General features: G+C 35.4%; 1 pseudogene; it reads left to right on the plus strand.

Annotated features, from left to right (window-relative positions):
* Positions 1 to 7,498: 7,498 nt before the first annotated feature.
* LOC141503116 (triosephosphate isomerase pseudogene) lies at positions 7,499 to 8,254 on the plus strand (annotated as a pseudogene).
* The last annotated feature ends 4,939 nt before the right edge of the window (positions 8,255 to 13,193 follow it).

A 13,193-nucleotide genomic window follows, 5' to 3' on the forward strand; every position in this document is an offset into this window, starting at 1 on the left:
TCTACAAATCATTTCACAAATTCTTTCCTGAAGTCTTTATGTATGAGATGGAGATATATAGATAATAGTAAAATTAAGTCCCTTCAGAAACTTCATATCCATAGAAATGGATCTCTGATTTAGAGTCAAACTAGAGGAAGAGGCCTCACCTAGGTCACTGCCTTGTCATGGTAGAGGAGCTTATATAACTCAATGAAACTGAGATAGACAGGTCACAGTAGAGAGGTCTGACAAAATAATCACTAAAGAGGAAATGACAAATCACTGTAGTATTTTTACCAAGAAAACCTTATGGAAAGTTAAAAAATGAACCAGCATTAATGAACCAGATAAAATGAACCAGATAAAAATGCACCAGCATTAAGGAGGACTAGAGATGCTTTCTTTTAGAAGGCAAAATTTTATCTGGTGGTTGAAGAAAACCAGGAAATTCAGAAAAAAAATGAATAGGGATAGAATTTGAGTCATGGGGACATTCATTGACAATATTCAGAATTGAAAATTGGAATATCATGTGTGAGAAACAGGATGAATGCAAGTATTTGGGATTATAGAATACATGCTGGCATATTAAGGTTTAAGAAGAAAGGAATGATGAAAGAAAGGTAATGAAAGTTTTAAATGATAGATGATTTGATATTTAATCCTAGAGGTAAGAGGAACCACTGAGTCTTCTGTTAAAAAATAGTTGTCCCTGTGAACCAGAACACTTAGGGACATTAATGAAATTCCATCTTGGTGTGTTATTGCATCATTCTGATCACAAATCTGGATTTAAAAAAAATCCCAATTTCTTTACCACTTTTTTATAATTTTGACTATTATTGTAAAATAATAAATGATCTAAATTAATATAATATAATAGAAATGATGAACAATATGGAAATAAAGATGATCTTTAAAAAAATAGCCTTGGGTGCAGAGCCAAGATGGTGGTATGAAGGCAGCATTTCCTGGGAAGTCCTTCCTCCCACCAAACTCCAAAAGCCAACAAATCATGACTCTAGCCAAAATTTAGAGGGGCAGAACCCACAGAAAGACTGTAGTGATGCATTTTCCCAGTCCAAGATAACTTAGAAGTTCCATGGGAAAGGTATGTTTCCCCAGGACTGGGGGTTGGAAAAAAAGCTGAGACCACAGCCAAACACAGCCCAGCCCAGGAATCATCAGCAACAGGTTGAAGGGGTGGTGAGAGAACTTCGCTACACCAGAATGTGTGTGGAGTGAGAAGCACAGGCCAAAGAATCTTCATCGAGAATCTGTAGAAAGCAGGCTGCACCCCTAGAGATGGTAAGGGAAGTTTGCAGTGATTTCTCTGCTCTCCCTCAGTGTAGGAATCTGCTGTTTGCCTACACTCAGATCCCAGTTTGGGCTTCTGTACTAAATAGCCAAGATGGATCCCTCTTTATGGCTCCAGGGCAGAGGGACATATGGGGGCCATCTACATATCAAGGCACAGGTAAGAGAGTATAAGATCTTGGAGGAATAACAGTCCCAGTGGGGAAAAAATAAACGCCAAAGCCTTGGAAGTGCTTTAAATTAGTTTTGGACTGAGGAAATAAGTAAACAACAGAAAAAGAAGAATTTGACCATAGAGAATTAAATTAGTCCCATGGAAGATCAAAACACATACTCAGAGAATGACAAAATCGAAGCTTCCATATCCAAAGCCTCTGAGAGAAATAGAAAGTAGGCTCAGACTATGGATGAGCTCAAAAAAGTCTTTGAAAAGCAATTAAGGGAGATAGAGGAAAAATTGGGAGAAGAAATGAGAGCGATGCAGACAAATCATGAAAACCAAATCAACAGATTGGTGAAAGAAATGCAAAAAAATACCAAATAAAATAATATGTTAAAAACCAGATTAGGCCTAATGGAAAAAGCAAAACAAAAGGCACATGAGAAGAATGTCTTAAAAAGCAGAATTGGCCAACTGGAAAAGGAGATAAAAAAGCTCTTTGAAGAAAATAACTCCTTCAATGCAGAATGGAACTAAAGGAAGCTGATGACTTTGCAAGAAATCAGGAAGAAATAAAACTCTTCCAAAAATTAGAAGAAAATGTGAAATATCTCATTGGAAAAACAACTGACGTTGAAAACTGATCCAGAAGAAACAATTTAAAAATTATTGCGCTATCTGAAAGCCACAATCAGGAGAAGAGCCCAGACTTCATTTTTTAAGAAATAATACAGCAAAATTGCCCTGAGATCCTAGAAGCAGAGGTTAAAATAGAAATCGAGAGAATTCACCAGTCACCTCCTGAAAGAGATCCCAAAAGAAAAACTTCTAGGAATATTATAGCCAAATTCCAAAACTGCCAAATCAAAGACAAAATTCTAAAAACTGCCAGGAACAGACAATTCAACTACCGAGGCTCCATAGTCAGGATTACACAGGATCTGGAAGCATCTACATTAAGGGCTCATAGGTATTGAAATATGATATTCAAGAAGGCAAAACATCTTGCTTTACAACTGAGAATCAACTACCCAGCAAAAATGAACTGAACATCCTCTTCCAGTGGAAAAGATGAACTTTCAATGAAGCAGGGGAATTTCAAACTTTCCTATTGAAACAACCAGAGCTGAACAGAAAGTTTGATCTACAAATACTGGATTCTGGTGAACAATAGAGGGAGTAGAAGAGAGGAACCAACTATGAGGATCTTGATGATGTTGAACTGTTTGTATTCCTGCATGGGAAGAAGATATTGATAACTCATGTGAACTTTCTCATTTATAAGAGCTGTTAGAAGGAGCATATATAGACAGGGCACAGGAAAGAGTGGAATATAATGGTATAATATAGTAAAAAGTTGGAGTCAGTGGGTGATAAAGGAAAGTACTGGGAGAAAGGGAAAGGAGATGAAGAAGAAGCTAAGAAACTTCACACAAAAGTCAAGAAAAACACTTTTTTTCAATGGAATGGAAAGGGGAAAGGAAAGGGGGAATGAGTGAGCCTTCATTCCCATCAAAAATGGTTCAAGGAGAAAATAACATACACACTTAATGGGGTGAGGAAATCTATCTTTCCCTAGAGAAAAATGAGAAGAAAGGGATGGGATGGGGGGAAGGGGGGAAGGGAAGGGGGAATAGATGATAGAAGAGAGGAAAGATGGAGTGAGAGGGTACTCAGAAACAACAACATTTTGGACAGGGCCAGGAAGAAAGGGGAGAAAGAATAGAATAAAATGAGAGTGGGGAGTAATAGAGTGGAGGTACAGCTAGTAATAGCAACTGTGGGAAAAATATTGAAGCAACTTCTGCAGTGGACTTATGATAAAGAAAGCAACTCACCCCAGAGACAGAGACATTTGAATCTGAACACAGACTAAAGTACATTTTTTTTCTTTCTCTCTCTCTCTCTCATTTTCTTGGGTGGGTATGGGGATTTACATTTACTCTTATAACACATTAAATTTTGGTATAGCATGGAAACAATGTAAAGACTATTAGACAGCCTTCTGGGGGGGTGGGAAGGGAAGGGAGGGTGGGGGGGAAATTGTAAAAGTCAAAACTTTACAAAAATGATAGGTAGATACCACTATTGTAAATAATTGGAAAACAAATAAAATGTTAACGCAAAAAATAGACTCATGGTGTACATCAACACGTACTCGGCAATTTATCAACTTAAGGAGTGATACATATATTAAACAATCATCTAGAGCAGAGGTATCAATTGAGGTGTCAGACTGCCTACTGGCTAAATGTGACCCAATACTCCATAGTGTGGTTTGAACAAATTAAAATAGAATTGGAAGAAATCAATGAAATAGATAATTCATTAGAATACAATTAATATTAATATTTAGCTTTCTAAGCCACTATATGACTAAAGGATTCTCATGTATGTTTTAATGATTCTTGTTTCTCTTTGAGTTTGACATATCGACCCAAAGTACTTAGGGGCCATGTATCAAAAGCAGAATTTGAATATAGACATTTGTGACTTGGAGGTAAGCTCTTTATCCACCAGATAATGATGCTTCTCAATATGATCTTAGGAAAAGTGATAAATTAATGAGGCTGGCCAGAATGCATTTAAAAATCTAGAAAGAATCCCCCATTTTAGAATAGCAAGCAGAAAACTAGAGCATGTCCTAAGGTGGGTAATTAGGATAGAAAGGAGGCACAAACCATATTTCCATCAGTTATAGCAACTGAAATCCCTTAACATTTACCCAACAAATCTTGGGATATGAAAATAATCTTCAAGAATCCAAAGGGATGTCATATTGAATACTAGAGAAGTAGATCAATGACAGGAAGTTAAATGGAGGATTATTTTGGCCTTAAAATAGATGGGATGCTTCAGGGTGTCAAGTTTCCTCATATTGAAGAATACTGAATAGGAATTTGAAGCAGGGAATGTCTCAGGTTCCTTTGAGTTCTTGGGTTCTATAAATTCAATTTTATAGAAGAGAAGGTTGAAGTTCAGATGAACTAAAGATTTTAATGTCACAATTCCTCAATAGTTCAAGTTAATAATAAAATTGCAACATTTTAAAATGTTTAAAAAAATCAAAGTGAATTACACTGGAAAAATAGAAAAATCATATAATTATACAAAAGATGTTTTTCCTAAGATTGGCTCATGTGGTTTTGTGGAACTGAGTCATTTGCAAATTCTTGAGTACTTTAAAATGGCATACTGCTTATATTCTTTTCATTACTATTGTCAAAATTTGATCACCCTATATTTTAAAATAGTTGCCTGGTTAAGGTAGAATATGGAAGAAATTCTCATATAAGGGAGAAGTTTTTATACATTCACTACATTTATATCATGCCATGTACAGGTAGGCTTATTTTCCTTTGTTATTTTTTTCCAGCCTGAGCCAGTGTGGGTGGTTCTATCTCCAAAGCACTTTATTATCTATTATTTACATTTCAAGGACTAAACAATGAATTTCAAAATATGTGGAATGGAATCCATTTGTAACACAGATCTTTTAACAAGATATATCTTTCTGCTATAATTGAAAGTTTAACATTTTAAAACTACCTAGTAACACAACAACCAACATTTATATATCACTTCAAATACATGCTTTTCTTTGAGACTTAATATATCACTTTGAACTAAAGAAATGATAAAACCATGACCAGAGAAAGACAAGAGAAGCACCCTGGTATAGTGGGGGGATGGAAATGTGATGGATTGAATTTAAGCTATCCTGAGATAAATTCTTCCCTTTCTCTTTGGTGACTCTGTGACTTTGGACAATAATTCACTTTGCTTTTAATGGATTCATTTTTTCCTATCAAAAAAATAATGAAAGGATTGAATAGATGTTCTAAAAGATCCTATACAGACTGAAATCCATGATACTCAAAGATTAAATAACTAGCCCTTGAACATAGAACTAATAATTGTCAGAATGAAGATTTGAACTTGTCTTCCTTGCTGAGTTCAGAGCTCTCTTCATCATACCATATTGCCTTTATGAGTACAAGAAAATGTGGATTTTGATAGTGATTACTTCTTCCCTAGAAACTTCCAGGCTTGCTTTTAATAGTTTTAGTCAGGAAACATATGTCCATTTATCTTTCTTTGCCCAAATATTGAACAATGTTTTCCCCATATGTTAAATGTCAGTTTTATTTTTTGCCTTGTGCATCATTCTTTCCAAACATTTTGCTTTGAGTAACAACATTTATTCCAATTTGGTGGAAGAGTTAGCTTAATACATAGATGCACAATACACACACACACACACACACACACACACACACACACATATAGACAAGTACATATGTATGTGTGTATATGCATATAAGCATGCCATATTACTAATGATTACAACCTAAATTTTTTAGCAAATGACCATATGGGTAGACCAGACTGGATTTTTCCATGGTAGCTAGCAAACAGTGTTATAAATTGTAGGCGATGATATCATGCTGGGATTATGTAAAAGATAATAAAATTTTCAGCTTTCTCAGCTTTTTTTACTCCAAGTTTTTAATTAGTCTATTAAAAAAGGGAAAATGTAATTTTTAATATTATTCAAAAATTGTATAAAGCTCCTGAAATGGTTCAAGTATAAAATATCAAATGTAGATTTAATTTTTTCTTTAAAAAATACAGTTGTTTGGATTCTTTAAAAAATCAATATTGGCTATATTAATATCTATCATTTATATAGCATGTTGGGGTTTATAAAGTATGCTAATTTTCTTGTTTCCTTTGATCCTTTCAAAAACTTTGTGCTATCACTGTTCCAATTATACTTATGAGGAAATTTGGGGGATTTAGTTGATATAAAGTTTTAGCTGATTTCCTCAAGATCATATAGTTAGCAAGTGTCTTTCAATATTAATTTTAAAAAGTGTCTTACAGACTTTGAAAATTTATGTGACTTGTCCAGAATCACACAGCCTAGATGTGTCTAAGGCAAAACTTGAACCCAAGCCTTCCTGATTTAAAAAATGACCCTTTCTCCCTATTGCCACATTCTTCTTTATAATAATAATGACTCATTTTTATAGTTCTGTAAGGCTTGCAAAATTAAGTATTTAAGTGGAATGGTTAATAGATTACTGAATTTGGTCTCAACCTGAGTTTGAATCCTGCCTCACAGTCGAAACAGCAAAAACAGATATAATTAAGTGTGTTAACAGGCAAACTACATTTGCTAAAAGACACTATAGACAATAAATCAATACTAATATTAAATGTATTTGCCCTAAAATGATAACATCAAAATTATTAGATAAAAATTTAAATGAATTACTTGATGAAATAATCAATAAAATTAGTATAGGACCTCAACTTTCCCTCTCAGAACTACATAAAGCTAACTATAAAATAAATAAGAAAGATTTCTAGAAGATGAGCAGAAGTTTTGAAAAGTTAGATATAAGAGACCTCTGGAGAAAACTGAGTGTAAAATAAGTATATAGTTTTCTTGAGTATACATGACAACTTCAGAACAATTGGCCACTGTTGAGAATAAAAATAAATAAATAATGAAGAAAAGAAAAAACAGGAATATTAACTGTACCATTGTGGGAACATTATATAATAAAATTTTCATTCAACAAAGGGCTACAGGAACATAGACTGAAATTAATTGGAAATGAAATAATCTAAACCTAAACAATGAGTGGATAAAAAACAAATTATGAAAATTATTAATAAGATGAGTAAAGAAAATGAAAACAAGGATGGCATTTCAAAATTTGTGGGATGCATTCAAAATATTACTTAAGAAAAAAAATATCTGAACATGTAGATCAATAAGAGAGAGAAAGAGCAGATCAATTAATTGGGCATGTAACAATACCACCATCACTACAAAACCTTAGTCATAGAACAAATTAAACATTTCCAATTAAGGAACAAATGGAAACTCTGAAAAATCAAAGCAGCGCTTAATTAAATTGAAAGTACAAAAATTAAACTAATAAATAAAATCAGAAGTCATCTTTATGAAAAAACTACAACGGGTGTGCTGCCGCTGACCTTCACTGTCCTCTGAGCTGCCGCTTCCCCAGAGCCATGGCCCCGCAGAAGTTCTTTGTTGGGGGCAACTGGAAGATGAATGGGGACAAGAAGGCTCTGGGGGATCTCGTGGCTTTGCTCAACGGGGCCAAGGTGCCCGCCAACTCTGAAGTGGTATGTGGAGCTCCTTCTATCTACCTTGACTTCATGCGCCAGAAACTGGATGGAAAATTTGGTGTAGCTGCTCAGAACTACTACAAAGTGCCCAAGGGAGCTTTTACTGGGGACATCAGCACTGCCATGATTAAGGATTGAGGCGTCAACTGGGTGACCCTGGGACACTCTGAAAGGAGACACATCTTTGGGGAGTTAGATGAGCTTATTGGGCAGAAGGTGGCCCATGCTCTGTCAGAAGGCCTCAGAGTGATTGCCTGTATTGGTGAGAAGTTGGATGAGAGGGAAGCTGCAATCACTGAGAAGGTTGTCTTTGACCAGACCAAGGCCATTTCAGATAACATGAAGGATTGTAGCAAAGTCGTTCTCGCCTATGAACCAGTCTGGGCTATTGATACTGGCAAGACAGCTACTCCTCAGCAGGCTCAGGAGGTACATGAGAAGCTTCAGGGCTTGGTTAAGACCCATGTCTCAGAAAGTATATCACAGTCTACTAGGATCATTTACAGAGGCTCTGTGAGAGGGGCCAAATGTAAGGAGCTAGCTGGCCAGGCTGATGTGGATGGCTTCCTGGTGGGTGGAGCGTCTCTTAAACCTGAATTTCTGGACATCATCCAAGCCCAAAACTAAGCTCCTCATGTGGTCCTCCTGAGTCCCATACATACAGAGCTAGGACTAGATTACATTAGCCTGGTTTACCCCTGCTCTTCCCATGTGATTGTGATGTTCCCCATCCCCTGTGGTCTACACCTGTGTCCATCATGTAGATTGTGTAATGCACTACTTCTCAGATCCTTCCTCTAATGGACCAGGCCTTTCTCCATTTACTGTAAATTTGAAGGAAGCACATCATATTTGTGATTTCTTATTGGTTGTTTGGAAAGGGTGTGACTTGGTGTTCTCTGCCCCTGTCAGGAGTGGGTGGCTGGAATCTTACCTGCAGTGGGCAAGGGCTGGAGGTGGGGCTGAGGAGTGGGAGACAGCTGATGACAAAGGTGAATGCCAGCTTTGTCAATGCCTTATTCCAAGGAGGCCCCAAAGATGGGGAACAAAGGATCCTCTGATAGCTGGCCTCTTCACCTGTCAGGCAAACCCTAGCCATCCAAGTTAGAAACTACCACAAAGTTGTAACAATATTCTTATTATCATTTAGAAAAAAAGCAGGCCCTAAGCAAAATTTTGGCTGAGGCACTAGACCTCAGGTGAAGTTTGTAGTAGAGCAGTCATTGGTAAAGCAAGTACCATTTCATGGCAGGAGGCAAGGTTAGGGCAGAGACCTCACCCAGCCGATCTTCCCCCAAAATGTCTCGGCTACACAGGAGGCTCAGGTGGAGACGGGAGTGGGGTTCCACTGTGGAAGAGAAGAGGAAGATGATTACCAAAGGGCAGCCACCTGGAGGTCACTGCTGTGCTTTAGCTCTTGGTTTCTTTTGCCCAATTTTGTTCTAGGTGATCTGGTCATAGGGGGTCAATAGGAGGCTTGTGTATTTGGGGGATAGCAAGTATGGTGCCACCTCTGAGTCATTCGGGGCTGGGGGAGTTGAGGGACCACTTTGACTAACTACCGCTTATGATTTCTTTTCAAAAAGAGAAACTAGAGGCCTCTTCTCTCCCTCCCCCACAATCCAGAGCTCTGTTGTCAGGGTGACCTAGTCCTATCCTTAAGCCTTGGCCCTTTGAGCCCACCCTATCAACTAAATTCCCCCCATTCACCCTGGTCCTAACTTCACGGATTTTTCTGGGGCCTTGTGGCACATGGAGCTTTAGCAGACCTACGTTTAGATGCACTTCCCTTGACACTGCCTCTTGTGGCTTTTAGTCCATACCTCCATTCTGTGACCAGACTAGCCCAAGCCCAAAAAATGAGCACCTTGACTGAAAAAAAAAAAAACTACAATAGATAAATAAACTAGATTTTCAAAAGGAAAGAAGAAAACCAAATTACCAGTATCAAATATTAATAGGATAAATGCACTGTCAGTGAAGACAAAACTGAAATGTTTATTTGTTGATATTTTCCCCAGTTATAAGCCAGTAAAACTGATAGTATAAGCGAAATGAATAAATATTTATAAAATTATAAACTGTTCATATTAACAAAAGAGAAAATAAGAAAATAGAATCCTTATATAAGAATAGTTTTTGTTAAAATAAGTAGTATTTACTTAACACTATCAGCAAGCATTATTTGTAATGAGTATAAACTTTAAGTCTTCCCCATAAGATCAGGGGAGAAGAAAGGATTTCTATTATCACACTTGTTATTTAGATTATACTAGAAAAGCTAGTCAAAGTTATGAGAAAAGAAAATGAAATTGAAATAAAAATAAAAATAAGCAATGAAGAAACAAAAATATAATTCTTTATAGATGATATAAGGATAGAAAACCCTAGAATATCACCTAAAACAAGTTGAAACAATTAACAATTTCAGCAGTTTCAAAATATAAAAAATTCCACAAAAAACTTCTTTACCATTAGCAGAACCCAAGTGCAAGATATAAATTCTAGTTAAAATAATTGCTGATGACATAAAATACTTGAAAGTCTAACTGCCAAGACAAGCCCAATGTTTATATTAACACAATTACAAAATACTTTTCACAGAAATAAAGACATCTTTAAATCATTGGAAAAGTATTAATCTTCTATAGACTGAGCCAATGCAATGAAAATGACAATTTTACCTAAATTTATATACTTATTCAGGGCCATAACAAACTGGCAAAGAATTATTTTATAGAGCTAAAAATAATAAATTTATGTGGAAGAATGAAAGGTCAGGCATATCAAATAAATCATTGAGCAAAAATGTGATGCAAGGTGATCTTTTATATTGGAAAATGGAAATCATAAATAAACTTTGGCACAGGTTATGAAATGGAGTAGTGGATCAGTGGAACAAATTAAATACACAATACATAGTAATAAATGACCATGATGATCTAGTGATAAAACCCAAATCTAGCTAAATCCAACGATCAAAACGTTTAGAATAAGAAATCACTACTTTAAAAAAATGCTGAGAAAATTAGAAAGTGGTTTGGACAAAACTAGACATAGACCAATACTTCATATCATATACCAAGAAAAAATCAAAATGAATAAATCATTTAGACATAAAGGAATTATCAAAAGTAAATTAGGGAAGTTTGAAAAAATGCATCAATGAAATCTATGAATAAACAAACAATAGAGAGAAATGATCACATAATGTAAAATATGTAACTGATTTCATAAAATGAAAATAAAACAACTCTTTTGAAAATCAGCCAGTTAAATTTATAAGGAAAATAGGAAATTGAGTTTATAGCATGGTTCTCTAATAAAGACCTCATTTCTTAAATATTTAGGGAACTGAGCCGATCGATTCCCAAATTGCTAAGTGGTCTAAAAGTTATTAACGGGCAGCTTTTAGAAGAAAAAATAATCAAAACTATCAATAATCCCATGGAAACAAGTATCTAAATTAATACATATTAAATACATGACAACTGAAGCATTCTGAGGTATCATCTCACACCTTTAGAATGCTAAAATGGCAGAAAAGGGAAAAATAATAAAACCTGCAGGGAATATGGGAAAGGTGAGATATTAATGCACTGTTGGTGGAGTTGTAAAGTTTTGGTTGTAAAGATGTAAAGTCCAACTCTTCAGGAAAATGACTTGGAATTATACCCAAAGAGGTATAAGAGCTCAAACTCTTTGGCCTCCAAGTAATTTCTCTTCTAGGTCTATATCCCAAAGAAATTAATGAAAAGGAGAACATATTTGTATTAAAAAAAATTTATTACAACCCTTCTTGTGGTGTCAATTAGAAATTAAGGGATTTCCATGAAGTGGGAAAGATTGAATAAAATAGCTATATATGAATGTGATGAAATATTATACCATAAAAATGACAAACAGAATAGTTTCAGAAAAATCTTGGAAGACGTATAAACCTCAAAGTGAAATGAGAAAATTAAAGAGAATATTGTAGCTAGTACAGTAATATTATAAAGATGAATAACTTTGAAAAAATTAACTTTTCTAATCAAGAGAATGATTCAAGATAGTTCCAAAGGATTTATGATGAAAATGCTATTCACCACCAACCTCTTGTGGCATCTCAATGGTTAGGGCAGTTAGGTGGCAGAGTAGATAGAACACTAACCCTATAGTCAAGAGGATCTTGATACCTACTAACTGTGTAACCTTGGACAAATCACTTAACCCTGAATGCCTCACATCCAGGGCCATCTTCAGTCATTCTGATTTATATCTGGCCACTGGACCCAGATGGCTTTGGAGGAGAAAGTGATAGCTTAGTACAGCATCCCTCACTCAAATCCAATTCATGTGCTTGTCATAGCATCACTTCCCTTGATATCATGGTCTTTTTGAGAATGAAGGACAAACAATGATCTTCTTGCCAGCATGAATGGTTAATTTTGTTGTTTCTTTCCCCTATTATTTACCAGTATTTGAGAAATTCTACTTGAGGAATTGTTGTATTTTTCCAGATTGTAGAGAACATCTTGCTTTTGCTATGATTTGCCTCTATTATAATTTTCAAGTGCTCTGTCATCCTATTACAGTCTTAAAATTCTATCCATTTCAATGTGTAGTTTGGTATAACTAGCATAACTCTGAATTAATTAACTTATATGTTAAAAGGAGTGTTGTCAAGGTTAAACGTCACAGGCAGTTCCCCATAGTAAAGATTACCATGGGAACTTTTTTTTACAAATCTGTCGTATTATTTCCAAAAGGGAATATTCAAAAGACTATTGACTGACTCTACAAGTCTGTCAGTTCTATTCAGAGAACTACGTAAGCATGGATATTTTACAATTTACAGTATCTTCTTTAGTAATGATAACCCATAAATGTGAGTATTTGAGGAATTGAACCTGCTTTTGTTCTTCTCAGTTTCTTTCTTTTGCCTATATAATTTCTTTTTACCCTAACTTGCTTTATCAAAACACTGTGAATTCTAACTATACTTATAATACCATATAAGAATTATTAATGAAAAAGACATGCATTCATTTATGACAACACCATTTTGTCAAGTGTGGTGTCTTGGAACTCTTATGCAACTAATAGTAAGGTTAGTGTAGAAAAATAATATTGGAAATGAACTCTAAGGGTAGCTAACTACCTTTGATTAAGAGAATATCCTCACAGAAGAAAATGAATAACGTAATTGGATAAAGATCTTTTGCTCTCATAATGGAATAATAATATGACTCATTGTTTTGAGGAAGCAAAGGAACGAAATGAAACAATTGGTAGAAAGTCACTTCACAAATGCACAACAGACGGATGATGTCTCAGAAAACAAATCTGAACTGTTATTTAGAAAGAATAGCAAAAGGATAGCATTCTTTAAAAATCAATCTTCTTCTACCTCTCAGGTGGCCATAATGGTGAAGGTTTTGCTTGATGAACTCTGCTGGGTACCAATATAGCTGGTGACCAGTCTCAGGGTAGCATGCCTTTTTGCAGTTAACAATCTGACCTGGGGATTGTTTTTTTAAGAAAAAAAAAACTTCATAGTATCCATGAACTTTAGCAGTACAGT

This window comes from Macrotis lagotis, chromosome X (assembly GCF_037893015.1).
Source record: "Macrotis lagotis isolate mMagLag1 chromosome X, bilby.v1.9.chrom.fasta, whole genome shotgun sequence".
NCBI classification, from domain to species: Eukaryota; Metazoa; Chordata; class Mammalia; order Peramelemorphia; family Peramelidae; genus Macrotis; species Macrotis lagotis.